At 38.7% G+C, this 26,064-nt stretch overlaps 1 protein-coding gene and 2 long non-coding RNA genes across 8 annotated transcripts in view; 1 reads left to right on the top strand and 2 right to left on the bottom strand.

The window, feature by feature from the left end:
* Positions 1-26,064, bottom strand: part of UIMC1 (ubiquitin interaction motif containing 1) — a 127,140-nt gene that overhangs the window by 5,488 nt on the left and 95,588 nt on the right. The gene's annotated exons all lie outside the window — the stretch shown is intronic.
* LOC118354461 (uncharacterized) overlaps positions 1-26,064 on the top strand; it is a 50,895-nt gene that overhangs the window by 11,441 nt on the left and 13,390 nt on the right. For both annotated transcript variants that reach the window (XR_007410053.1, XR_007410052.1), the window contains exon 2: positions 11,127-11,203. This is a non-coding gene — a long non-coding RNA (uncharacterized LOC118354461). The remainder of the gene's footprint in view (positions 1-11,126; positions 11,204-26,064) is intronic.
* On the bottom strand, positions 6-25,805 carry LOC125754915 (uncharacterized). Its single transcript, XR_007410054.1, has 2 exons — positions 9,482-25,805; positions 6-9,439 (listed from the first exon to the last, which is right to left on the bottom strand). It is a non-coding gene; the product is annotated as an uncharacterized LOC125754915 (long non-coding RNA).

Genomic DNA, 26,064 nt, shown 5'->3' with positions numbered 1-26,064 from the left:
CTTTCAACAAAAGGAGGAGGGAAAGAAAGGGAAGGTGAGGGGGAAGAGAGAGAGAGAGAGAGCCAGGAAGAAAAGGAGGAAGAAAGGAAGGAAGGGAGGGAGGGAGAGAGGGAGGATGGGGGGGAAGACAAAGGGAAGGAGGGAGAGAGGAAAGAAGGGAGGGAGGGAGGGGGGGGGAAGAAGAGAGAGGAGGGTGAGGGAGGGAGGAAGGAATTAAGGAAGGGAAAGAAATAAAACTATTAGTTGGTAGTAGACTCTGAATATAAAAGACAAAATGTATGGGAAGAAGCAAAGTTTAAAATCCTATTCCACTGGAAAAAGTGGAGTGTGTGGGAAACCTCTGCCTTTCTAGCAAAGAGAATAACACCTGTAATGTATGCACTAAAACTGCCAGCCACAAGATGGGCTGTGGGATCTTTTTATCCCCTAATGAGATCTTTTTATCTCCTATTTGCCAAGAGATTTAAAGATCTAGTCTAGGGGCGCCTGGGTGGCCCAGTCAAGTGTCTGACTCTTGGTTTCAGCTCAGGTCATGATCTCAGGGTTGTGACATGGAGCCAAAAGGGCTCCGTGCTCAGCGCAGAGTCTGCTTGTCCCTCCCTCTTTGCCCGGCCCGCTCCTCTGCTCATGCTTACGTGCTCTCTCTCTCTAAAATAAATAGACTCTTTTAAAAATATTTTTTAATAAAAAAAATTCTAGTCCACATAAGGTTTTGCATAGCACCCCAACTAGCAGCACCCAATCCCTTTACACTTTTCCAATCAAAATTCTGTCTGGTGTGACACATTCCAATGAGGTGTCCTATGATATACAGTAACAATAGCTACATCTATCTGAGTACCCATAATAGCTCCAATCTTTACTCTAGAAAGTGTTCCAATTATGAGAGGAAACGAGTACACAATGGTTAACACAAGCAGTTTTTCACACTACACTAGGACCACCTCCCAGTTCCAGTGGCATAAACAACTTTAGCCCAGGTGGCATACCAACACTTTGTCTCACATCAAAAGGCATCTGTTTATAAAGTCATGGTCTCTTAAGAGATCATGGAGGTTAATCAACTGTTCTCTATTCTTCATTCCTTGCAGTAACAAGAAAAACTATAACCATCTCACTTCAAATCTTGCCTTCTTCCCTCTCGACTTGAAATCCCCATGCCAGAGAATTTAGGAAGGTTATCAGTTCACAAAATAATTTGGGTTGTGAAGCATTGATCTAGTCCAGGAGTCAACTTTTTCTGTAAAGGGCCAAACAGTAAATACTTCAGACTTGGCAGGCCATATGATCTGTCACACTACTTAACTCTACACTGTAGTAGGAAGGCAGCCACAGACAACACACAAATAACTGGGTGTGGTATGTTCCAATAAACTTGACAAAAACAGATATCTGGCTAGATTTGGTCAGCTGTCCATAGTTTGCCTACCTTTCTAGTCCAACCTACTCATAAAAAAATGCCTTCTATAGCATCTTCAGTAAGTAATCATATATCCACAACTTGATTATATCCATTCACTGAGGGGAATTCACTTTCTCCTAGGGAAAAACTCATTCTATTGCTACATAACAATCCAACTCAATCTTTATTTACTGGGAGCTATATGAGTAAGTTTACCTGCTTTTCCATAAATCAGCTCTCTGAATGCTGAACAAGCTAGATTACAATCTTGGATTTACTTAGTTGTCTGCCCCACTGAAATGAACCTCCTTCAAAGCAGGGACTATATCTAGACATTAATCTAATCTCTAATGACTGAAGAAACTTTTTTTTTTTAATAATAAATTTATTTTTTATTGGTGTTCAAACTGAAGAAACTTTTGATTGCCTAGGTTAATTCTAATCCTCATAACCATCCTCAAAATTGGTATTATATTCTTTCTTTCTTTCTTTCTTTTTTCTTTTCTTTTCTTTTCTTTTCTTTTCTTTTCTTTTCTTTTCTTTTCTTTTCTTTTCTTTTCTTTTCTTTTCTTTTCTTTCCCCTACTTTAAAGTATAGAAACAAACTCAGGGAAATTGACTTTGCTAAGCTATCACAATTGGTTAAGTGGTAGAACCCAGGATAGATCAGCCTGATTTCCTATACCCAAGTTTTATATTCCTAGTTGATCTCCTTTACATACACCCCAATTTGTCAGTCTCTCTCTACATGTGTGGAACCCCAAAATGGACCACTTAACAAGCAGTCTGACCATTAAAGAGAACACAAGAACCACAAACTAACCCCAAGACTCATATTCTAATTCAGCCAACGCTGTATTTGCTTTCCTGACAATCTTAAATTGATCTTAAAGGCAATTAAGATCCATCCCCTAGGGATCCCTGGATGGCTCAGTGGTTTGGTGCCTGCTTTGGCCCGAGGCACGATCCTGGAGTCCCAGGATCGAATCCTGTGTCAGGCTCCTGGCGTGTAGCCTTCTTCTCCCTCTTCCTCTCTCTCTCTCTCTCTATCATAAATAAATAAATAAACAAACAAACAAACAAATATTTTTTAAAAAAGATCTATCCCCTACCCTCCCAAATTATCTTCAAATAAAATATTATCAAGACAAGTCTCCTAATTCTATACTTGGGTAACTAAGTTGTTGGTTAATTTTCCCCCCTTAAACTCAAGACTTTATATTTATCCCTGTTCTTTTCAGCTGAACATTCTAATTTGTTGAGATCATCTGCAGTCTTGATTCTGTCATCTGATGTTATCAGCTCTCTTTTCCAGCTTTGTGTCATTTGCATTTATGACATGAATGCTTTCTACATCTTCATCCAAGTCACTGAGGAAAATTATTATCATTATAATAAATGATAAAGCCAAGGACAGAAACCTGTGGCATTTTACTAGATATGACCATCTTCTTCGCTGTCATCCAAATTTCCTTTAACTACTTAATCAAGCAAATATTTATTGAGAATCTTCAATGTGCAAGTGATTTGGAGGATATACAAGAAATCATGTGATAGGGTCCTTGCTCTCAAGGAGCTTACAAGTTACTAAGGGAGAAAGTATATACACTCAAGTAATTATTAACACAAGGTTTTAAAAGATATGCATGATAAAACAAGATCATATACACACACAACTCCTCCCCCCCTTACCCCTCACAAGCAACAATATATAAATAGTGTTTGTCTCTGGGGAAGATGACAGGGACTCTTGGGGAATCCAACAGGACGGAGGCATACTTTTTGCACTATATACTTTTCTATACTGTCAAATTAAAAATTAAAAAAGAAAAAAAGAGACCAGATTATAGAGCAGTCTTAGGTACAAATTAAAGTACATTATCTATTTCCAAGGTTCTTTCCAACCCAGAGATTTATAAATAAAAAGAAAGTATTGTAGGAGAAAAACATCCTGGACATAGTTGTATAACCACCTTCAAATCCACCTCCTATTCTAACAGCCAGTCCACATTTCTCCATCTTATGTAGAAGGACTTTATGAGAGATCTTATCAAGTGTCTCACTGAAATCAATTCTCAAAAGAATAGCACCTCACAGATTACAGAAACCTTTAAGGGTTGTTTTTCTCCCTCTCTTTCCATTTGTCCATCTTGACTACCAAGTATTTTTCCAAAAAGAAATACTTGGAAAGCACTCCACAAAAGCAAGGCTAGAAAAAGAATTAATTGCTTCTAGCACTTATATATATATATGCCTCTATTGCACATAGCAGATTTCTGTTGTTACTTATTTATATGTCAGTCTTCCTTCTATACCATGTAACTTTCTGAATTCAGAGATTCTGGGTTTTGTTTCTTCAGCATCCTCAGCAGAGTACAGAATTGATAAGATGCTAATAAATATTTGCCAAATTAAATCACAGCAATGGATTCAAAAAAGCTCTTTTTATGAGGGCATTTTCTGTGCCAGTGACTTTATAAACATAATTTCTAATCTTTTACCACAAGGCATATGATTATCTGTATTTTATAGCTGATGAAATAATAAATAACCTGATTAAGATCAGAAAGCTAAAACAACAGCAACAACAAAGAAACGTGGCACCAGGAACACAACACAAATCTAATTTTACAAAAGCATATGTTGACAAACCTGGCTACCTTAGTCGATAGAGCATGCAACTCTTAATCTCAGGGTTGTATACAGAGATTACTTAAAAATAAAATCATAAAAAATAAAATAAAGCAGCATATGTTGTTTTACAAGGGCAGGCTGCCTTTCCTGGAAAATAAGAGGATAAAGAATGAGAAAAGAAAATGGTAAATGAGTGGGCAAGTGGGAAAGAATTTGAGGGTAGAGATTTGGCAGATGGCTAAAAACTATATGCTAATTCTTTTATTAAGTGTTATGATAAAAAAAAAGTGTTATGATCAGAGAGTGAACTGGACTGGACCCTACAGCTACATTTTCCCTTTGAAACCTATCGTCCCTACCAAGGAGCATGAAGGTATATGTTGCTTTAAAGGAGCCTGCTACACACTAGAGTTTTTGAGGGCTGAAAACCGCTGTTTCAAATAGCTGCAGAAGAAATTTCAATATGAAACTTAAGTCCAAAACCTAACTACTGGTAACAACTGCCAAAGATTTCAAAAGGAACAAGGGAGTCTGAGGACAACTACCAGGTAGGAGGGATAGAATAGAAAGGAGAGATATCACTGAAAGCTGAGAGGGCCACATATAAACCTAAAACCATTAACTTAGGCCTTTATGTAACACTGGATGGAAAACATCCTAAGGAGCTGTGCTTGTGACTGGGCTTAGCACTATTAATATAAAAAAGCAGCAGCAACACCTAGCAGAATAAAGTGCACTGACTTTAGAGTTGTCCAAGTTGGGATTCTACTAGTTGGGGTTCTACTAGCAAACACTAGCTGTGTTTGCCTTGGGCAAGTTACTTAACCTGAGAATCAGCTGACTTATCTACAAAATGAGAGAAGAGCATCTACCCTCATTGGTTTTTGTAAAGAACAAATAACCCAAATAAATTGTAATAGTCTCTAGCCCACAAAAAGCCCTCAGCAAACATCTGTTGTTATTATATAATTCCCATTATATTCCAGATTTCTTAGTTTTATCCAAAGCTTTAGGACTACTCTTAGAACCAGTGCCTACCACCTTATCTATAATTTATGTTAGGTCTTAATCTTTAGTTCTCATACTAATTTGTACAAACAGAATGGTCAAGTAAACAAACAAAGCCTTACAGAACAATTATCAATACTGAGTAAACTTTTGTTTCTATACTGTTTCCAAATCAAAGAAGATAAGCAATCAAAACTAAAGATATGTGGGGTGTCTGGGTGGCTCAGTCCTTTAAGTATCTGCCTTGGGCTCATGTCATAATCTCAGGGGCCTGATGAGATCGAGCCCCAAGTCTGGCTCCCTGCTCAGCAGGGACTCTGCCTGTCCTGTCCCTCTCCTTCTGTCCTTCCCAGGTCCCCATGTGCATGCCCACTCTCTCTCTCCTCCAAATAAACAAACTCTTTAAAAAATAAAAACATGCAGCCTAGAATTGTAAACATTAGAGATGATGGCTCCTTGAGGAGAGTAGAAATTATACACACAAAGAAGAGATTTGATAGAATGACAGTCGACTCGGTCACCCACAAACTCAAAACCACCTCAGTAGAAAAAATAGGAAGCCACAGAATTGCGTATGGTCCTGCTAAGACCAACCATCCTCCGCCTACCATTTCATAAGTGGGAAGTTAGAGGTAGAACCGAAGGCTTGTTCCACCTGCGTGGTGCCTGTCTCATTGTTATCAGCCTCCCCCAAAACACTAGTCCCAACATAAAGGCCATCATTAGAATTATCTACCATTTCCTTTTCCTTTTTAAAAGATTTGATTTATTTATTCATGAGACACAGAGAGAGAAAGAGAGACACAGGAAGAGGGAGAAGCAGGCTCCATGCAGGGAGCCCGATGTGGGACTCAATTCTGGGTCTCTGGGATCACCTCCTGAGCTAAAGGCAGGCACCCAAACACTGAGCCACTCAGGCGTCCCTATCTACCATTTTTTGAGACATGTAGTTATTTAAATTCGAATCCTAATCAGAATTAAATAAATGTAAAATTTAGCTACTCAGTCCCATGAGGCATGATGACACAATCCAGCCCATTGCAGTGTTCCTGTTGCCTCAAGGACTTTCAACATTTCTTGTGAGTAGGTCTCTGGTGATGAATTCTTTCAGTGTTAGTATATCTGAAAAGTCTGTTTCATCTTTTAAATTTTTAATAACAGGGATCCCTGAGTGGCTCAGTGGTTTAGCGCCTGCCTTCGGTCCAGGGCGTGGTCCTGGAGTCCCGGGATCGAGTCCCACATGGGGCTCCCTGCATAGAGTCGGCTTCTCCCTCTGCCTGTGTCTCTACCTCTCTCTCTGTGTGTCTCTCTCATGAAAATAAATTTTTTAAAGATTTAATTAATTTATTTTTTTTTTAAGATTTAATTTATTTATTCATGAGAGACACAGAGAGAGAGAGAGAGGCAGAGAGAGAAGCAGGCTCCATGCAAGGAGCCCGATGCGGGACTTCATCCCTGGACTCCAGGATCATGCCCTGGGCCAAAGGCAGGCACTAAACCACTGAGCCACCCAGGGATGTCCCTAAAAAAATAAAATTTTAATAACATTTTGAGTTTGGAATAATTTAGATTTGTAAAGGTGTCAGAAAAGTAGTATAGAGATTTCTTTGTAACGTTCACTCCCTTTCTCCTAATGTTAACATCTCATGTAACCATGGTATGTTTGTTGGAACTGAAACATTAGCATTGCCACATAAATATATTTTTTTAAAGTAGGCTCCATGCCCAGCACAGAGTCCAATGTGGGCTTGAACCCATGACCTTGAGATCAAGACCTGAACTGAGACCAAGAGTCAGTCACCCAACCGTGAGCCAACCAGGCACCCCTTTGGTACAACTAGTAACTAAGCTCCATTCTTCATTCAGATTTCACCAGTTTTTCCACTACTACCCCCTTTAATTTTTATATTCTTGGATCTAATCCGAGATACTTTATTATATTTAGTAGCCCTCATTTTTGAAAGATTTCCCTGGGTATAGAAATTTAGGTTGATAACCATGTTCTTTCTTTCTTTTTTTTTTTTTTAAAGATTTTATTAATTTATTCATGAGAGACACAGAGAGAGACAGAGACACAGGCAGAGACAGAAGCAGGCTCCTTGCAGGGAGCCCGATGTGGGACTTGATCCTGGGACCACAGGATCACGCCCTGAGCCAAAGGCAGACGCCCAACCACTGAGCCACCAGGCATCCCGGTTGATAACCATTTTCTTTCAGAATTTAAGAAAATTCTGCCTGACGGTCTTCTTGCGTGTATTGTCGCTACCAAGAAATCTGATTAATTCCTGTTTTTCCCATCTGCACGTAACATGTCTTTTTTCCTCTGGATGGTTTTAAGGTTTTTTTCTCTATCTCTGGTTTTAAGCAATTTGAGTATGATGCGCTTTTTAAAATTTATGATGATGTTTCTTGTGCCTGTGCTTCCTAGAACTTCTTGGATCTACAGGTTTATAGGCTTTGTCAAGTTTGGAATTTTTTCAGTCATTAATTCCTCAAAAATTTTTTGTCCCTTGCCCTCTACAGGGACCGTAGCTGCCTGTGTATTAGGCCACTTAAAATAGTCCCATAGTTCACTGATATTTTTTTTTTCATTTTTTTGTGTGTCACATTTCAAGTACTCAATAGCCACTGGCTACCATATCTGACCCCACAGATAAAGAACATTTGTGTCATGTGGACACCTCCTTTGGCTAGCACTGCTCCTTTAAGAGATAACCAGGGACTAATCCTATCATGCCTTAGGTCTGTTTACTTTAGACACCATGAGAATCCCAAGCCTCCCATGACATCTCTCATCACCTAGATTCTCATCCCCACATGACTGTCATGTGGGGGGACTTCTGTAAGCTGACTTGATCTTCCCTCCTACTCTCAAAATGACTTTTCCCCTTGGAACTCGTGTCAGTGATCAATAAAACCCCTGATGTTTTCAGCCTCCTATGTGAAAGCTTCCATCATCCTCTTTACTCCCGTTGAAAGATGGTTGTCCTCGGAAGATCTTGTTCTCTTTGTAGTATCTTTCTTTCTTTCTTCTTTCTTTCTTTCTTTCTTTCTTTCTTTCTTTCTTTCTTTCTTTCTTTCTTTCTCTTTCTTTCTTTCAGAATTATTTATTTATTATTTATGAGAGAGAGAGAGAGAGAGAGAGAGAGAGCTGAGAGAGAGAGAAAGAGAGGCAGAGACACAGGAGGAGGGAGAAGCAGGCTCCATGCCAGGAGCCGGACGTGGGACTCGATCCCGGGACTCCAGGATCGTGCCCTGGGCCAAAGGCAGGCGCCAAACTGCTGAACCACCCAGGGATCCCCCTCTTTGTAGCTTCTTAAGGACAGGCGGTTTCTTCTTCCTTATACCACAGTACTGCTGACCTGGAGATGGGGTAAATAGCCTCTCATTTGTTTCCAGACTACTAGAAAAACCTAGTTTGAAACACAAACCATTGTGCTAGCCCTGCTACCCTACCCCTGAAGTAGTCATCTGCTATCCTCCTGGTCACCTGCCCCTCACCAGCCACCCCACTTCCTGGCCATTCGCTAAAAGTTTTAACATACCACTTACTGTCTTATCTCTTCACCACTCCTGCCATCATTCTTGGTGACTTTAATATCTACATATTAGACTGAAGCAGATGAAGTTGCAGTTTTCGTAGGTTCAACCTAGGGTGTGATCTGTCCAGTGCGCTGTCCTCTCAGTTCCTTGACCTTTTGGCCATCAACTCCCATGGATCGTATCATCTCAGCCTTTCTTAAGTGGGATTCTGAGAGAGAAGTAGGCCTAATGCCCAAGACAATCCGTTGTACGTAATGAATTAACCTGCCCCTTGCATCTCAAGTGGTACCAGTTACGTACCATCCTTGGCAGAAGTAAGGAAACAGCCAATTCATTTTCTGTGTTTTCTGGTTCTTCAACCCTGGTTGTGCCTGTCAGTAGTAACTGTGCCGCTTCTGAGATCTCATTTTCAGATGTACCATTCTCTGATCACCACCACCTATCTTTTCCAACTCAGTCCTCTAATGTCCTAACTCCAATAATCCTTCAGCCCCACTGGGACATCTAATTCCAGACTATCCCCTTTCCATTGTCCATTATCCTGTCATGGTCTCACTTCTTAGTGAACTTAGATTTCACGGTTATCATATAACAAGTCCCTTGAATATTTCTAAATTCTATTGTACTCCCTGGCAAAACCCAGTATTGGTTAAATTCAATCTTCTAGCTATTTATTACGGTCCTCACCTAAGCAACACAACAATGCTGACTGGGCTCACAGTATTTAAGGCTGTAGACCTCTAGTGGTCCCTCAGTACTGCCCAGCAGTCATCATATGTTTTCATAGTCAATTTATTCTTCTACTCTCCCCTCTGGGAGAGTCTATTTTATGTCTCTTCTGCTATCCTCAAACCTTGGGAGAGTCTATTTTATGTCTCTTCTGCTATCCTCAAACCTCTGGTATTCATCCTGACTCTGGTGTCACCATTTTTTTTTGTTTTCATACAACTTTATTGAGCTGTGATTTACATATTATGTAATTCACTAATCTAAAGTATAATTCAATAGTTTTTAGTATATTCATAGTTGTGCAACTATCACTACTATCAATTTTATAGTATTTTTGATAACTGAAGAAACCTGTTCCCATTAGCAGTCATTCTCCATTTCTCTGCTAACCTCCAGCCCTAGGCAACCACTGATCTACTTCTGTCTCTGAGGGTTTGACCATTCTGGGCCTGTTATATAAATGGAATCATACCATGTTTGGTCTTTTGTGAGTGGCTTCTTTCACTTAACATATGTCCAAGGTTCATCTATTTTGTAGCATATTATCAGTAATTCATTCCTTTTTACCCTGACAATGGCTGCAACGTTTTATATTCCCACAGAAAATGTACTGGAGGGGTTTCCATTTTTCCACATTTTTTTGTTTAAGATTTTATTTGTTGGGGGACCTGGTGGCTCAGTGGTTAAGCGTCTGTCTTCTGCTCAGGGCATGGTCCTGGAGTCCTGAGACTGAGTCCAGTATCAGGCTCCCCATGGGGGCCTGCTTCTTGGGGGAGCCCAATGTGGGACTTTATCCCAGGACTCTGGTATCACACCCTGAGACGAAGGCAGATGGCCAACCACCAAGCCACCCAGGCATCCCCATTTTTCCACATTCTTGCCAACATTTGTTATTTTTGTTTTAAATAGCCATTCTAGTGGGTATGAAGCATTTCGTTCTTTTGACTTGGATTTCTCTAATAACTAATGATGTTGATCATTTTCTTCATGAGCTTTTGGTCATTTGTGTATCTTCTTTGGAGAAATGTCTACTCAAATCCTTTGTTTTAATTGGGTTGTCTTTTTGTTGTTGATTGCTAAGAGTTCCTTATATATTCTAGAATCCAGACCCTTAACAGACATACAATCTGCAAATATTTTCTCCCATTCTGTATATTTTAACTTTCTTGAAAGCGTTCTTTGATGCATAGCAGTTTTAAATTTTGAGAGTCTAATTTATCTATTTGTCTTTTTTTTTTTTTTTTTTTAAATCTACGATAGTCACACAGATAGAGAGAGAGAGAATGGCAGAGACACAGGCAGAGGGAGAAGCAGGCTCCATGCACTGGGAGCCCAACGTGGGACTCAATCCTGGGTCTCCAGGATCGCGCCCCGGGCCAAAGGCAGGCGCCAAACCGCTGCGCCACCCAGGGATCCCTCTATTTGTCTTATATTGCTTATACTTTGGTGTTCATATCTACGAATCCATTGCTAAATCTAAGGTCGTGAAGATTTACTCCTAAGAGTTTTAGTACTTAAATTTAGGTCTTTGATCTATTTTTTGTATATAGTGTGAAGTAGGAGTCGATTTTTTTTTTCTTTTAGACATTTAGTTCTTTTAGCACCATTTGCTGAATAGACTATTTTCCCCCTACTGAATTATCCTGATAGCCTGTCCAAACCTGGTTAGCTATAAATGTACAGTTTTAATTCTGGACTTTCAATTCTATTCCATTGATCTATATATAACTATCCTTATGGCAATGCCATACTATCTTGATTGGTAATTATATAATTAGGAAGTGTGAACCTTCAACTTTGTTCTTTTTCAGGACTATTTTGGCTATTTTGGATCCCTTGAACTTCCCAATCTCAAAAAATGGAGTCATTATTAAACCAGTTGCCTAAGGTAAAAACCATGGAATCACCTGAGTTTTCTCTTTCTGTTATACTCCAAAAAGTCCTGTAGATTTAGTCTTCAACATACGACCCAAATTTGGCAACTTCTCTACCTCACAGCTATCACTATGATCCAAGGAAACATCAGATCCTGCCTGGAATACTGCAAGTGCCTCCTGCTTAGTCTGTTCACTTTGACTTTTGCTCCTGGCCCTTTACAGACTATATTTCACACAGCAGCGGATTACATCACTCTCTTGCTCTCAATTGTTCTACAGCATTTCACCATATTTAGAATACAAAAACCCAGATGATCTTATCACTGATCTGATCTCTCTTTTCCCGTGTTACTCATGCCACTGTACTCACTGTGGCTTCCCTGCTGCTCTAAGAAACATGTCAAACACACTCTTGCTTTAGGGCCTTTATAGTTATTTCCTTTACCTGGAATGACACTATTCAAATATAACTTCAAGAAGGTCTTCTTGTTCTATTCATTTAAGAGCTCCTCCCTGCCCCTTCACTGCCTTCTCTGCCCTGGTCATTCTCTATTCTCTATTTCTTGCCTTATTTTTCCTTATGTTTTTATTTATTTGTTCTCTCCATGAGAATGTAAGCTTCATGAGAGCACACATTTCTTTTTGGTTCAGTATTGTATTCTCAGCTTGTATAACAGTACCTCAGTTATAACAGGTGCTATATGAAATTGTTGATTGGGGTTGTCAGTAAAGGAAGACAAATAATATAGTATAAATAATACAGTCGTCTTCTAAATTACTCAAGGGGACTCTCTAAGTTGAGCATCCTACAGTGGACTTACCCAGAAACCTAAATCAAAGGTACTTTCTCTCATCCTGATCCCCAGGCACAAAGTATGATTGATTCTTTAAGATTCTCAAATCTGTCCACTTTCACTGACACTCCTTTGTTATTTGTCTTCCTCTTTCTAGCCTCAATCTCTCCAATTTTCCATTCTGCTCTAATAACTCAGGTCCAGCATTACCAGTGGCAGTACCCAGGAAGCCTTCCCTGATCCAAGAAGGCCTCAATCTCTACACTTAAACAGGGCCCTATGTGCATCTAACACTTCTCATACAACACTCTAAATAACTGCTTTAACTACTTATCTCCCCCATCAGACTGTCTCTTATTCACTTCAGTATTCTACATTCCTGACATAAAATTGATATTCATTATAAACATATATACAATTTGGCAAAGTAGTTTCTTATTCACTAGTTTGCTGGAGTGTTTTCTTTGCTTTAAGAACAATTGAATACTTTTATAACTTAGATAAAAATGTCTCTTCAGCCTGATCTAAAATAACTCTTGAAACAGAAAAGCCCTATCTACCTCATTCCATTCAATAAATAAATTCTTGTTGTTCTCTCAGGTACTAGACTTGATAATCTTATTCTACTAAAGATAGTTTCTAATTCAGAAACCCTAATGATTATGTTGACACTTCCTAAGTATAAACAACTCTAAACAGGCAGGCATCACTGGGTCCAATTTATAGATGATCAAAATAAAGACTCAAAGGCTTCAATTCTGTAAATACTTGGTCCTGAATAGGTAGGTCTTAGAGTCTGTTAGACTCCAAAGCCAGTACCACAATACCAATTTGTCCTCTTTCTTTCAGAGAAACCAGAGGCTCTTTGTCCTATTCAAGTTGTAGTAATTTCCTTTCAAGTTTAGAGATAAGCTTGCTTTCTCAAGAGGTACACTTGAATGTTGAGCTCCTGACCCTAACCTTCAGCACTGCTATAGTTAGGCCCTGCATCTGAAGTGTCAGCATAGTTTGCTCAATTATCTATCCATAAAAAGACAAAAGTACTCATATAAAAATATTCTTAGTAGTGCCCCCACATCCTGAGGCTAAAGGCAGAGTAAACACTGGGAAAAATCTTTAAACCACACAATTCCTACTTGATATATAGAAATATAAAGGGTCTACCACCATTATATTTTCATGAACAAAATTCCTCAATCTATGAGGTATTGAATAATTTAGAGGTCTTAGAAAAAGTCACTGTCTAGTTCTTACTAGCACTTATGTATAATATTTATAGCTAATTTTTTCTTTAACATTGGAATTTTTATTTAAACAACTTGACTATGTATATCTAGAATTTTAAAATAATTCACACTACTGATCCATGAATTATACTTTGGGAATCTATTCTGAGGAAATCATCTGAATTTAAATGAGATCACAAGACAAAGATATCTTACCAAAGCACTATTTTTAACGATGAAAAATTTAAACAACCTAATGTAATTATTTCTCTGTTGCCTTTTTTTTTTTTTTCAGTGAGCACGTATACCACTTTATAACTTAAAAAAACTGTTTATCTATTAAGAGACAAAGTGCCTAGGTGGCTCAGTTGGCTCAGGGTCATGGGATCAAGCCCTGAGTCAGGTTCTGTGCTCAGCAGGGAGTCTGCTTCGCATTTTCTCCCTTCCTCTGCCCCACCCCACTCAAGTAAATAAATAGATCTTAAAAAAGGGGTGGTCAAACAATCCAATTTACTAGCTTAGTGATTTTAACAAAGTTACTTAACTTCTCCTTGGGGATGAAGAATTTAATTTAATTTAATTTTTTATTTATGATAGAGAGACTGAGACATAGAGAGAGACATCTGAGAGACAGAGAGAGAGAGAGAGAGAGAGAGAGGCAGAGACATAGGCAGAGGGAGAAGCAGACTCCATGCACCGGGAGCCCGACGTGGGATTCGATCCTGGGTCTCCAGGATCGCGCCCTGGGCCAAAGGCAGGCGCCAAACCGCTGCGTCACCCAGGGATCCCAAGGATTTAATTTTAAAGTTGCTACAAAGATCAGATAAGATAAGGATAAGTATAAATATGTAAGTGCATACATAGTACCTAACACAAAACAATAGTAATAGGAGTCACTGTTATAAAGACTAGGAATGTGTTATACACCCATGAACTTAAAACTTTTTATTTTATTTTTTTAAATTTTTAAAAAAGATTTTATTTATTTATTTATTCATGAGAAACACACAGAGAGAGAGAGGCAGAGACACAGGCAGAGGGAGAAGCGGGCTCCACGCAGGGAGCCCGACATGGGACTCGATCCTGAGTCTCCAGGATCACACCCCAGGCTGCAGGCAGCATTAAACCACTGCGCCACCAGGACTGCCCTAAAACTTTTTTTTAAAAGATTTTATTTATTTATTCATGAGAGACACAGAGACAGAGAGAGAGGCAGAGACACAGGCAGAGGGAGAAGCAAGCTCCATGCAGGGAGCCTGACGTGGGACTCGATCCCGGGTCTCCAGGATCATGCCCTGGGCTGAAGTGGCGCTAAACCGCTGAGCCACCCGCTGCCCAAAACTTTTTTTTTTTCCCTAAACGAGAGAATCCTGTTTTTAGGATTTCAAAATCTCATTTGAAACCCAATATATAAAAATCCGTAAAAGCAGAGTTCTAGATGAGGTGGGTAATGAAGTCGTAGACTGTTACACCAATACTAGTCCTGGCTGCCATGCCCTTTCCATACCTCCACAGAACCAGACTGAACACATTCTGAAAAACCAGTGCTATAGAACAGGGATAGGCAAATTATGGACTGACCACCTGTTTTTAGAACTAAACTTTTACTGGAACATAGCCCTAATTCATTTACATACTGTCTCTGGCTGCTTTTGTGCTCTAATAGCACAGTTGTGTAGCTGTGGCAGAGATATGAGTAGTTATGACAGAGATCATATGGCCTGCAAAGCCTAAAATATTTGCTATCTGTCCCTTTAAGAAAAGTTTGTCAACTTTGGCTTTAAAAGAATACATTTTCAGAGGGTCTACCTGCATTGCACTGTTAAGATTCTAGGGAGGGAATAAAAACAACTATAACACAATTACTGTTAATTACAATACTAAACTTATGTAAGTATAAATCACAAGTGTTTAAGTCTTAAAAAGGAACACTTTGCAGGTGTGACTCTCCTGTAAATAAAAGAGCCTAGTATATTAGTATCAAAAACTCTACAATGTGTAAACTTTGTTGGATCCTGATTTCAAATAATTACCAATTATTTGATATTAATTTTTTAAGTATAACAGTATAATAGACTACTTTTTCTTTTAAAGAGATCTTGGGATGCTGGGTGGCTCAGTTGATTGAGCATCTGACTCTTGGTTTTAGTTCAGATCACAAATCTCATGAGTTGTGAGATCCAGCCCTGCACTGGGCTCCGAGCTCAGCAGGGAGTCTGCTTGAAAATTCTCTCACTCTACTCCTCTCTAGTGCTCTCTCTCTCTCTCTCAAATAAACAAATTCTTTTTAAAAATAAAATTTAAAAAATAAACAGATTTTCTTTCAGGGATACTTAGTAATATAATGAAATGGTATCTGGGATCTGATTTGAAATAATCTGAGGAGAAGAGGTTATGGATGGATTATAGATAAAACAGCAGTGACCATGTGTTAATGAACAGGTGGCACACGGGTTCAAAGTTACTATTATCAATGTTATGTTATGTTTGAATTTTGTTTGTATTTAAAACAAACACATACACAAAGTTATGTTTGTTTGTATTTAAAACAAACACATACACAAAGTCTTTTTACAAGGCAATAGTCAAAACTAAACTGGTCATTACCTTTTGAAAAAACTGATATGAAAGGTAGCACAGATACAAAGAACCTAGAAAAAAATCCAAGAGGCTTCTCCCTAAACAATCATTAATGGCAATTATATCGTTATCACACACTGTCATCAGAGATTAAATCAAAGTAATACTAAGTGTGTTTCATATGGAGAAAAAACTCTAAACTTTTCTGAATTTTAACAGTGGCTGCTTTATCAAGGTTCCTGTAGAAGTGAAATAAATGACAAGAAGTGTAATAGAAGCATATAAGCTCTTTAAAATCTTTATAATATATACAAAAGAATATATATCCAAACCAATCATCCAACTCAAAAACTACACTATTCTCAAAACTGATCATCTAACTGTGTGCGTCTTCCCAATCCCATCCTCGGCCTCCAAGTATCTCCTTTAAGAACGATTTATTCTCAAAATTATATTATCATTAGTTCTTATAGAAATAAACAGTTTTAACAAATTCTTAGAACAATATATTGACCATCATATTAAATTTAGTATTCTGAAACTTGTTTTTGTTTTTTAAAATCTGAACATTTCTGGATAATTCTTTCGAGTAGTTTTTTTTTTTTTTTTTTTTTTTTTTTTTTTATGATAGTCACACAGAGAGAGAGAGAGAGAGAGGCAGAGACATAGGCAGAGGGAGAAGCAGGCTCCATGCACCGGGAGCCCGACGTGGGATTCAATCCCGGGTCTCCAGGATCGCGCCCTGGGTCAAAGGCAGGCACTAAACCGCTGCGCCACCCAGGGATCCCTCGAGTAGTTTTTAAATTAAGGCTGATTGTGGAAAAAAAAAAATAATAATAAAGCTGACTGTGCAGCCTGGCTCCTGCCACTTTCTAGGTATGTGATACTGGGGAAATTATTTTCGTGTCAAGCCTCAGTTTCCTCTTCTATAAAAGTAGAATAATATGTTTCAAAAGATTGTTGTAAGAATTAAACTATACCCTAAAAGCACAGTTCCTGATATATAGCAGGTAGTCACAAATGGTAGCCCTTATTGGTTGATATTAGGTATGATCTGTAAAGACTTGGTAAATTAAATCTTTTTAACTTACTTAATGGAAAAATAGTATCTTGCTATCAAGTGTTTCCTTTATATTATGCCCTTAGACTCCTTAGTAACAAGTCAGTCTGTGAATGAATGATTTCCAAGGCCACTACCAGAAGTAATTTTGACAGTTCATCTGATCCTTTCACTTTACACACACGCTTTTACAGAGGTGACTTAGGTGATATCAACTCTGTACACTAGGAAACAGTCTGAATCCATCAAACTTTTTTCCAGGTAATTGAAAAGCTGACAAGGTCAATTCTGATGAGATTAGACTTCACGTTGGCATTCAGGGACTGAGGATTCTAATACTCTGCCTTCCTAAAACTGACTGAGGCTTCCATAGTCTCCTCAAACTTTCCTGTGTGTATTCCCATTTCCATACATGGGAAGGCAGATAAGAACCTGTAGCATTGCGGATCCCTGGGTGGCTCAGCGGTTTGGCGCCTGTCTTTGGCCCAAAGTGCGATCCTTGGGTCCCACGATCGAGTTCCGCATCAGGCTCCCAGCATGGAGCCTGCTTCTTCCTCCTCCTGCGTCTCTGCCTCTCTCTCTCTCTCTATGTCTATCATAAATCAATCAATCAATCAATCAATCTATCTTAAAAAAAAAAAAAAAAGAACCTGTAGCATTGAAGAATGCTAGGCCTGGAATCAGGCTGACCTGGGCTTGGGCCCTGGCTCTACTGCTTATAAACTATCTGATGCTGGACAAGTACTAAACCTCTCTGATGCCAGTGTCTTTGTGAGTAAAATGAAGATAACAGTAATACTTATCTTCTAAGGTAACTAAAGTTCTGCCTGTGGCTCTAAGACAGTTCTAAGGGAGAAGACTAATCTAATATTAATCCCTTGAACTTTCTTCTTTCTTAAAATGCTCTAGATGCCTGAATTAAAACGTGTGACCAGATCATGAAGTGAGAGAACTGGTTTTTAGCTGATAGTACTCCTTCAACACATAATACTTTGGGTATTAACTCAAGTGATAATAAGAGCTATTTTATTTTTGTTTTTGTTTTTGTTTTTAATTTATTTTTTATTGGTGTTCAATTTACTAACATACAGAATAACCCCCAGTGCCCGTCACCCATTCACTCCCACCCCCCGCCCTTCTCCCCTTCCACCACCCCTAGTTCGTTTCCCAGAGTTAGCAGTCTTTACGTTCTGTCTCCCTTTCTGATATTTCCCACACGTTTCTTTTCCCTTCCCTTATATTCCCTTTCACTATTATTTATATTCCCCAAATGAATGAGAACATATAATGTTTGTCCTTCACCGACTGACTTCACTCAGCATAATACCCTCCAGTTCCATCCACGTTGAAGCAAATGGTGGGTATTTGTCATTTCTAATAGCTGAGTAATATTCCATTGTATACATAAACCACATCTTCTTTATCCTTTCATCTTTCGTTGGACACCGAGGCTCCTTCCACAGTTTGGCTATCGTGGCCATTGCTGCTATAAACATCGGGGTGCAGGTGTCCCGGCATTTCATTGCATTTGTATCTTTGGGGTAAATCCCCAACAGTGCAATTGCTGGGTCGTAGGGCAGGTCTATTTTTAACTCTTTGAGGAACCTCCACACAGTTTTCCAGACTGGCTGCACCAGTTCACATTCCCACCAACAGTGTAACAGGGTTCCCTTTTCTCCGCATCCTCTCCAACATTTGTTGTTTCCTGCCTTGTTAATTTGCCCCATTCTCACTGGTGTGAGGTGGTATCTCATTGTGGTTTTGATTTGTATTTCCCTGATGGCAAGTGATGCAGAGCATTTTCTCATATGCATGTTGGCCATGTCTATGTCTCTGTGAGATTTCTGTTCATGTCTTTTGCCCATTTCATGATTGGATTGTTTGTTTCTTTGGTGTTGAGTTTAAGAAGTTCTTTATAGATCTTGGAAACTAGCCCTTTATCTGGTATGTCATTTGCAAATATCTTCTCCCATTCTGTAGGTTGTCTTTTAGTTTTGTTGACTGTATCCTTTGCTGTGCAAAAGCTTCTTATCTTGATGAAGTCCCAATAGTTCATTTTTGCTTTTGTTTCTTTTGCCTTCGTGGATGTATCTTGCAAGAAGTTACTATGGCCGAGTTCAAAAAGGGTGTTGCCTGTGTTCTTCTCTAGGATTTTGATGGAATCTTGTCTCACATTTAGATCTTTCATCCATTTTGAGTTTATCTTTGTGTATGGTGAAAGAGAGTGGTCTAGTTTCATTCTTCTGCATGTGGATGTCCAATTTTCCCAGCACCATTTATTGAAGAGACTGTCTTTCTTCCAATGGATAGTCTTTCCTCCTTTATCGAATATTAGTTGACCATAAAGTTCAGGGTCCACTTCTGGATTCTCTATTCTGTTCCACTGATCTATGCGTCTGTTTTTGTGCCAGTACCACACTGTCTTGATGACCACAGCTTTGTAGTACAACCTGAAATCTGGCATTGTGATGCCCCCAGATATGGTTTTCTTTTTTAAAATTCCCCTGGCTATTCGGTGTCTTTTCTGATTCCACACAAATCTTAAAATAATTTGTTCTAACTCTCTGAAGAAAGTCCATGGTATTTTGATAGGGATTGCATTAAACGTGTATATTGCCCTGGGTAACATTGACATTTTCACAATATTAATTCTGCCAATCCATGAGCATGGAATATTTTTCCATCTCTTTGTGTCTTCCTCAATTTCTTTCAGAAGCTATTTTATTTTTGAAGGAAAGAATAAGCACATTTGGCAGAAGAAAACTGCTAGATCCTGAGGTCTGGCTTTTCAGCAGGGAGGCAAAAATGAGTAGGTGTAACTGACGCAAAGACAAAGTCCATGTTAAAAGGGATAAGATGAGATGAATGAAGGCACTGAGAACTCAAGCAGACACAGACTGCAGTCAGACTGCTATTTCATATGCCAAATCATATAGCAACTTTTTTACTATATCACAGTAGAGCTGATATAAGGAAATGTTCCATAGAAATGTTGAACGAAAGTTGTCAGAAGACAACTAAAATGCAAGGGGAGGGAATGGGAAGGGATATGAGGGGAGTGAAAGGGAGGGAAGGGGAGGGAAGAGGCACACTGCTGCTACATTATTAATACATGAGAAGGGTTACATGCAGGGCAACTTAAGAAGTCTGGGGTAAAAATACTGGCCTGAGTTCATCCAGTTTATGTCAGTAGGCATTCAAATAAGATGGTGGCCATTCCAGAAAATGCCAAACAGTTCCAAACTTGGAAACAAGTTATTAAAGAGGAATCTACTAAATAGTATACCACTTTCAGCATCTGGCCCCTAGTGATTCCCGTACCAGGCCATCACCACCTTCTCCTACCTCTTAGCTTCCTCCTACCATCATCTATAACAATAAATTCTTTATCCTTTCTCTTTGATGCCCACCTCCCTTAATTCTGCATGAATTCCAATCTCTTTTCTCCTTATCAGTGCCACTTCTATTCATGCCAATTAGATCTTTCTACAAAATCAGCATTCTTCTTCAGGAAATAAAAGCTTTGACAGTATTCACACAAAGAGGTTGCTGTCTCAGGCTGAATAAATCTGGAAACTTGGTAAAAACTGATGGATAGGTAGAAAAAAAACCTGGAAAGCACCTTGGAAGCAGAAGGCAGATAATTTATAAAGAACTTATAGAAACTGATAAGAAAAAGAACCCCAAAAATACTTGGGCAAAGTTGAGAGAACAATTCTTCAAAGAAAAAAGACAAGTTGGCTTTTTAAAAAAAGAAAAAATTTCAATTTACTATTAATCAAAGAAATATAAAGTACAGTGAAATGCCATTGTTTACCTATCAAATATGCCAAGATCTGTAAGAAAGAAAAAAATTCCTTACTTTTTGGAATAGAGTTATGAAAAGAACAGTCTCATATGTTAGTGGTGAGAATTTTAATCACTAAAACCTTTCTAAAAAGCAATCTTAAAATGTTATAGATATAATCCAGTAATTCCACTTTTAGTAATCCTAACTTAAAGAAATAACTCTAAACAGAAATTCACAATTTATATATTATAAGGCTTATGCCACTGGCTGCTTGTTTTCTTTATCAAGATTTTATTTCAGGGGCACCTTGGTGGCTCAGTCATTTAAGCATCTGCCTTCAGCTCAGGTCATGATCTTGGGGTCCAGGGATCCAGACCCGAAGCAGGCTGCCTGCTCAGCCTTCTCTCTCTCCCACCCCCTGCTTGTGTTTCTCTTGCCATCTCTCTCTCTCAAATAAATAAATAAAATCTTTTTTAAAAAAAGAAAAACTTATTTTTTTTTAAGATTTTTATTTATTTATTCATGAGAGACAGAGAGAGAGAGAGAGAGAGGCAGAGACACATGCAGAGGGAGAAGCAGGCTCCATGCAGGGAGCCCGATGTGGGACTCGATCCCGGGTCTCCAGGATCACGCCCTGGGCTGAAGGCAGAGCTAAACCGCTGGGCCACTGGGGCTGCCCAAAACTTAAATTTTTAAAGTAATCTCTCTATCCAACATGGGGCTTCAACTCATAACTCCAAGATCAAGAGCCATATAGTCCACTGACTAAACCAGCCAGGCACCCCAAGGCTCATGCTATTTTAAATGCTTATCTTTATCAGGAAAAAAAAAAAAAAAAAGGGTAAAAATCCCATGCCTAATATTAGGGGAACACTTAAGTAAGAATCTACTTTTTCTTGCCAACCAGAAATAATCCCTTCTACCTTTAAGAGTGGTTAGTGCCTCTATTTTACTACTTCAACTGATTTGTATCATACTTAATTATGCCCAGGTCTGCCTGCCACACTGGACTGTAAATTCCCTGAGTATAAATCTGAGATCCCAGTCAGCTCTCTCATATCCCTTTGCAAACTCTTGAGTACCCCCAGTACCTAGTGCAATGCTTCAATAATTTAGTAGAACACAATGATTTTTGTTAAGTTGAATCACTGTACAAAGCAAATTAATCAAGGACTTCAAAGACAGTATAATTTTATTCACATAAAGACATACAAACACATATAAAAGACATGAACAAGGTCAGTAAATTTAAAACTGACCTAATTCCACCACAATTTGGAATAAACTCAATTCCACAAGATTATAGGAATATTAGATTCTAATATAGGGATATTGGACTGCAAGAGTCAAAATCTATAGCCCTGCCCCTCTAGCCCCTGCATCCTGCCTGGAACACAGATATGAAGTCTAGAAATTAAAAAAAAAAAAAAAAGCCACCTTAAAACCATGAGCCAAGAAGCTACAAGGATTGCAAAGCCAAAAGAGAAAAGCCCAAGTTCTCATTACATCACTGAGCCACTGCCTCACTCTAGATACCTTGTTATGCGAGAAAAAGAAACCCTACATATTAAACCCATTGTTAATGGAGTTTCCTGTTACTATGACTTACAGAATTTTCTAACAGATATTAATAGGGTTTTCTGTTACTTATTCTGACTTTTAAACAATGCACAGTCATCTACTTGGTTATAGTGACTAAACCACGGATGGACACTTAAATCAAATAAAGCCTAATCAAAAGTCTTTCTCTAGAATGACTTATAGTTTCAGGAGAAAGAACTCCTTCCTTCCACTAAAGGCTAAAAATCTATAGCTGCAGAGAGACATCTTGTTTGCCCTTGAAAAGACTTGTTTATTGAATACAGATAAGTGGAGTCAAAAGATGAAGGAGAGACACCATCTGAACTCCTAGATCCAGCTCTGTCTGAAACCTACACTAGATTTCCCAATTTCCATGCAAACTAACTTGTTTTTTGCTTAAGGTTACTTAAATTAGATTTCCAACACTTGCATCCCAAACAGTCCTATATACTATAGTGAAGTAAACACACAAAAAATTCTTTTACAGTTGAAAAAAATCTCTGCCCCTTATTAACCGACATATTTCAAGTTAATTTGTCATTCTACAGTTGCCTACCATGTATTTCCTTTCATACTGCCCATACTATAACCACATTGAAACTTCTTTCCTGTATACTGCTCATATTTTTCTATTTATGTGATTTTGCTTACTGTTCCTTTACATTAATGTCCTTCCATCTCAATCTCTAGTCACATTTCCTCTGAAACACAACAGACTGTATGTCCACTAGTAATTCTAACCTTGCATTATTTATGTGCATGCCTTTTCTGCCTGACTGCATTATAATCTCAGTTTATTTAGATTTGTGTATCTTCCCAGGCCAGTCTGCCTCTAAAATCCATGTTATTTTTACTAAACCTATGCTTTTTCCCAATTGTTAACACCTTAGTAGTTATGTGTCAATAGCGACACAGTTTTTTTCTTTAAAGATTTTATTTATTTATTTATTCATGAGAGACAGAGAGAGGCAGAGACACAGGCAGAGACAGGGGAAGCAGGCTCCATGTAAGGAGCCTGATATGGGACTCAATCCCAGGACTCCGGGATTACACCCTGAGAGCCGAAAGCAGATTCCCAATCACTGAGCCACCCAGGCATCCCAATAGCGATACAGTTAATCTAATCTTCCTATGTACCACAAAAGCCATATAAACACTAGTAAGTCTAAGTGGGGCACAAACTGCATTCAGGTAGGTAAATTCAGTTATATGGAACAGAAAAAGTCAAACGATCTAATTAAAAAATTGTTTTCATTAGAGATGTTCAGGTCTTACGATTTTTGCTGAGTCACCCGTCCCCGTCTAAGCCTATTCTAGGCCTCAGTCCTTCTCTGTTAGCTCTCAGGCAAGTCTATACCAAGGATTCTCACCTCCTTTCGCCCACTTATCCACTATTTTTTTTTCCAGATGATATCCACTCTTGACAGTATCCTGACTCTAAGCCACATCCCTGCATCTAGACCCAAGCATACATAGTCAATACCTTCAGCTTCCCTAATTCTCCTACAATCTATTTTTCACTAGCTTATTCTTACCACCTTACCATTACCTTGCCTATCATCTTTCCCTTAGCTCTATCTGACTGACGGCTTATCCTTTATGTACCAGCACACAAACAGACTTCAGAGAGACTACACCAGCAGGAATAATATTCAATAATAACAACAGCTACCATTTATTGAACATTTATTATATGCTAGGTACTTCATAAAGTGTCTCTGATTCTCATGATAATCCTAATGATCTCAGACTAATTTTACAAACAAGGCATCTGATCCTCAAAAAGGTAAGGTCATTTGTCAATTATCCAGCTGACAATTATTACAGCTGAAATTTAAATTCAGATCTATATAGTTCCAAAGCCCATGTTGCTCCCACTCTATCATACTGCCAAACATAAAATGTTGGCTGTTGTCCCAGTTTCTACTCTTGTCCCCCACCGCAACAACCTATCCATATGCCAGAATGATCCTTTGCTCAAATATTAATTCATTCTTTGATCAAATCCCTCCAATGGTTTGCTCAGAGTAAAAGCTAAAATCCTTACTATGGCCTAAGAACCCTATGTGATCTGCCCACTTGTCCCCTTCCCTTTTCTCTCTCTAATCTCATTATCTTTCCTTTACTTACTTCATTCCAGACACACAGGCTTATCATTCCTCATATACACCAAGCCTGTTCATAACCAAATATCTTTGCACTTAGTGTTCCCTGTGCCTGTAACATTCTCTTCTCTCCACCTTGAAATCTCTTACTTCCTTTAGGTCTCTGCTCAGATGTCACCTTCTCAATGGGACCTTCCCTGACCACCTATTATTCTAAACTGCTACCTACTGACCTCCCTATTCTCCTCTTCCTCTGCTTTCTTTTCTTCTCCAAAATACTTATCACCACTTAACATATTGTATGTTTATTTATCCCACTGCTAGAATATAAACTCCATGAGAAAAGGAACTTTGTATATTCTGTTTACTGTATTTGGTATGTAGCAGTTATTTATTAAACATTTACTGAATGAGTAAATGGAGATCTTCATTCTTCCTGTTTAAATAAAAGTGGTCTCAAACACATTTTCCAGAAAGCCAATACAAATCTCCCCTCAAACAATGCCTTTAAAGAACACTCCCTCTAATTTTCCATATTGTAGATAGCCATATCATTGAGCAACAAACTGAGCAGACTGAGCCAACTTACCCAGAATGTAGTATTATAATCAAATAAAACTTAGAGCAAAGTTAATCAAACACATATTTAATGATATGTATAATTGTTATTGTGCTGCACCGTAACTAGGCATAAGTGGTAGACACTTCATGTAAATGACTCTAATTACTATTTCTTTTACACAGCCAAGCCAAGCATGCCTAAGATCAGATTTGGGGGAAATAGGAAGGAGGGGAGAGCTGGATACTTGAGAGAGACAAGTCCTCCCTCTTATTCCACCTCCTTAGGCATTGGGCTAAGTCTCCTAGTCTAGGTCATGTATTTTCAAAAGTAACTCTCTCTCCTCCATAGCAGAAGAACCTTCCTTTTACCAAAAACTGGGCTGAGGGCTTGGCCTCTGATTCCAGTCATAAAATGTGAGAGGAACCAGAACAATCACTACTATATCTGCAAGAAAGACAGGGGCTGGGAAGCTGGTGAAAAATAAAGACAGCAAACTTATTAAGGACCTGTGATATGCCAGACACATCATACACACTACTAGGCTAGTAGGTACTTTGCATAAATCCTCTAACTACTTTCTCACCCCACGTATAGCCCCATACTCTGTTCAAAGGATACAGGAATAAAGTAAAGATTGGGACAAAGTTCCAACAGGGATTCTCTAATCCAAATTCTTTTATAGGGTCATAGTGCAATTTAGGTTAGCAAGTTAACACTACTAAGGAAGATTAAGTGGAAGCTGTTGTTTAGTGTCTGTTTCCCTTGCTTCCTATTTTATCTAACCTATAGAAGGATAAGGGACCCCCAATTTTCCCATGGGTTTATCCAAACCTATCCAGCCTTCCCAGCTCAGGCTAAACCCACTCTCTCTTAGGCATCACCCCTCTTCACTGCAGCTCTTCTTTTTTCTATTGTACTTACTGTCAGAACCATTCATTTGGTACATTATCATTGACTTTGTGTCATCTTGTAATTAATTTCTTAGGTTAATGTTTATCTCCTCCGTGAGACAACAAGCTTCTTAATGGCAGAAATTCTGTCTTAAACTTCTTTAGTAACACAAATAAGATCTAGCACCATTGAGAAAAAAAAATGTTCAGTAAGTATCTGGATGAATTAAAGTTAAGGAGGAAGGCAAGAGGTGATAGAAGGGAATCAAATTTCTCACTCTAGG

The sequence above is a fragment of the Canis lupus genome, chromosome 4 (assembly GCF_003254725.2).
Source record: "Canis lupus dingo isolate Sandy chromosome 4, ASM325472v2, whole genome shotgun sequence".
Classification (NCBI taxonomy): Eukaryota; Metazoa; Chordata; class Mammalia; order Carnivora; family Canidae; genus Canis; species Canis lupus.
This window is presented reverse-complemented; position numbering and strand designations above follow the sequence as displayed.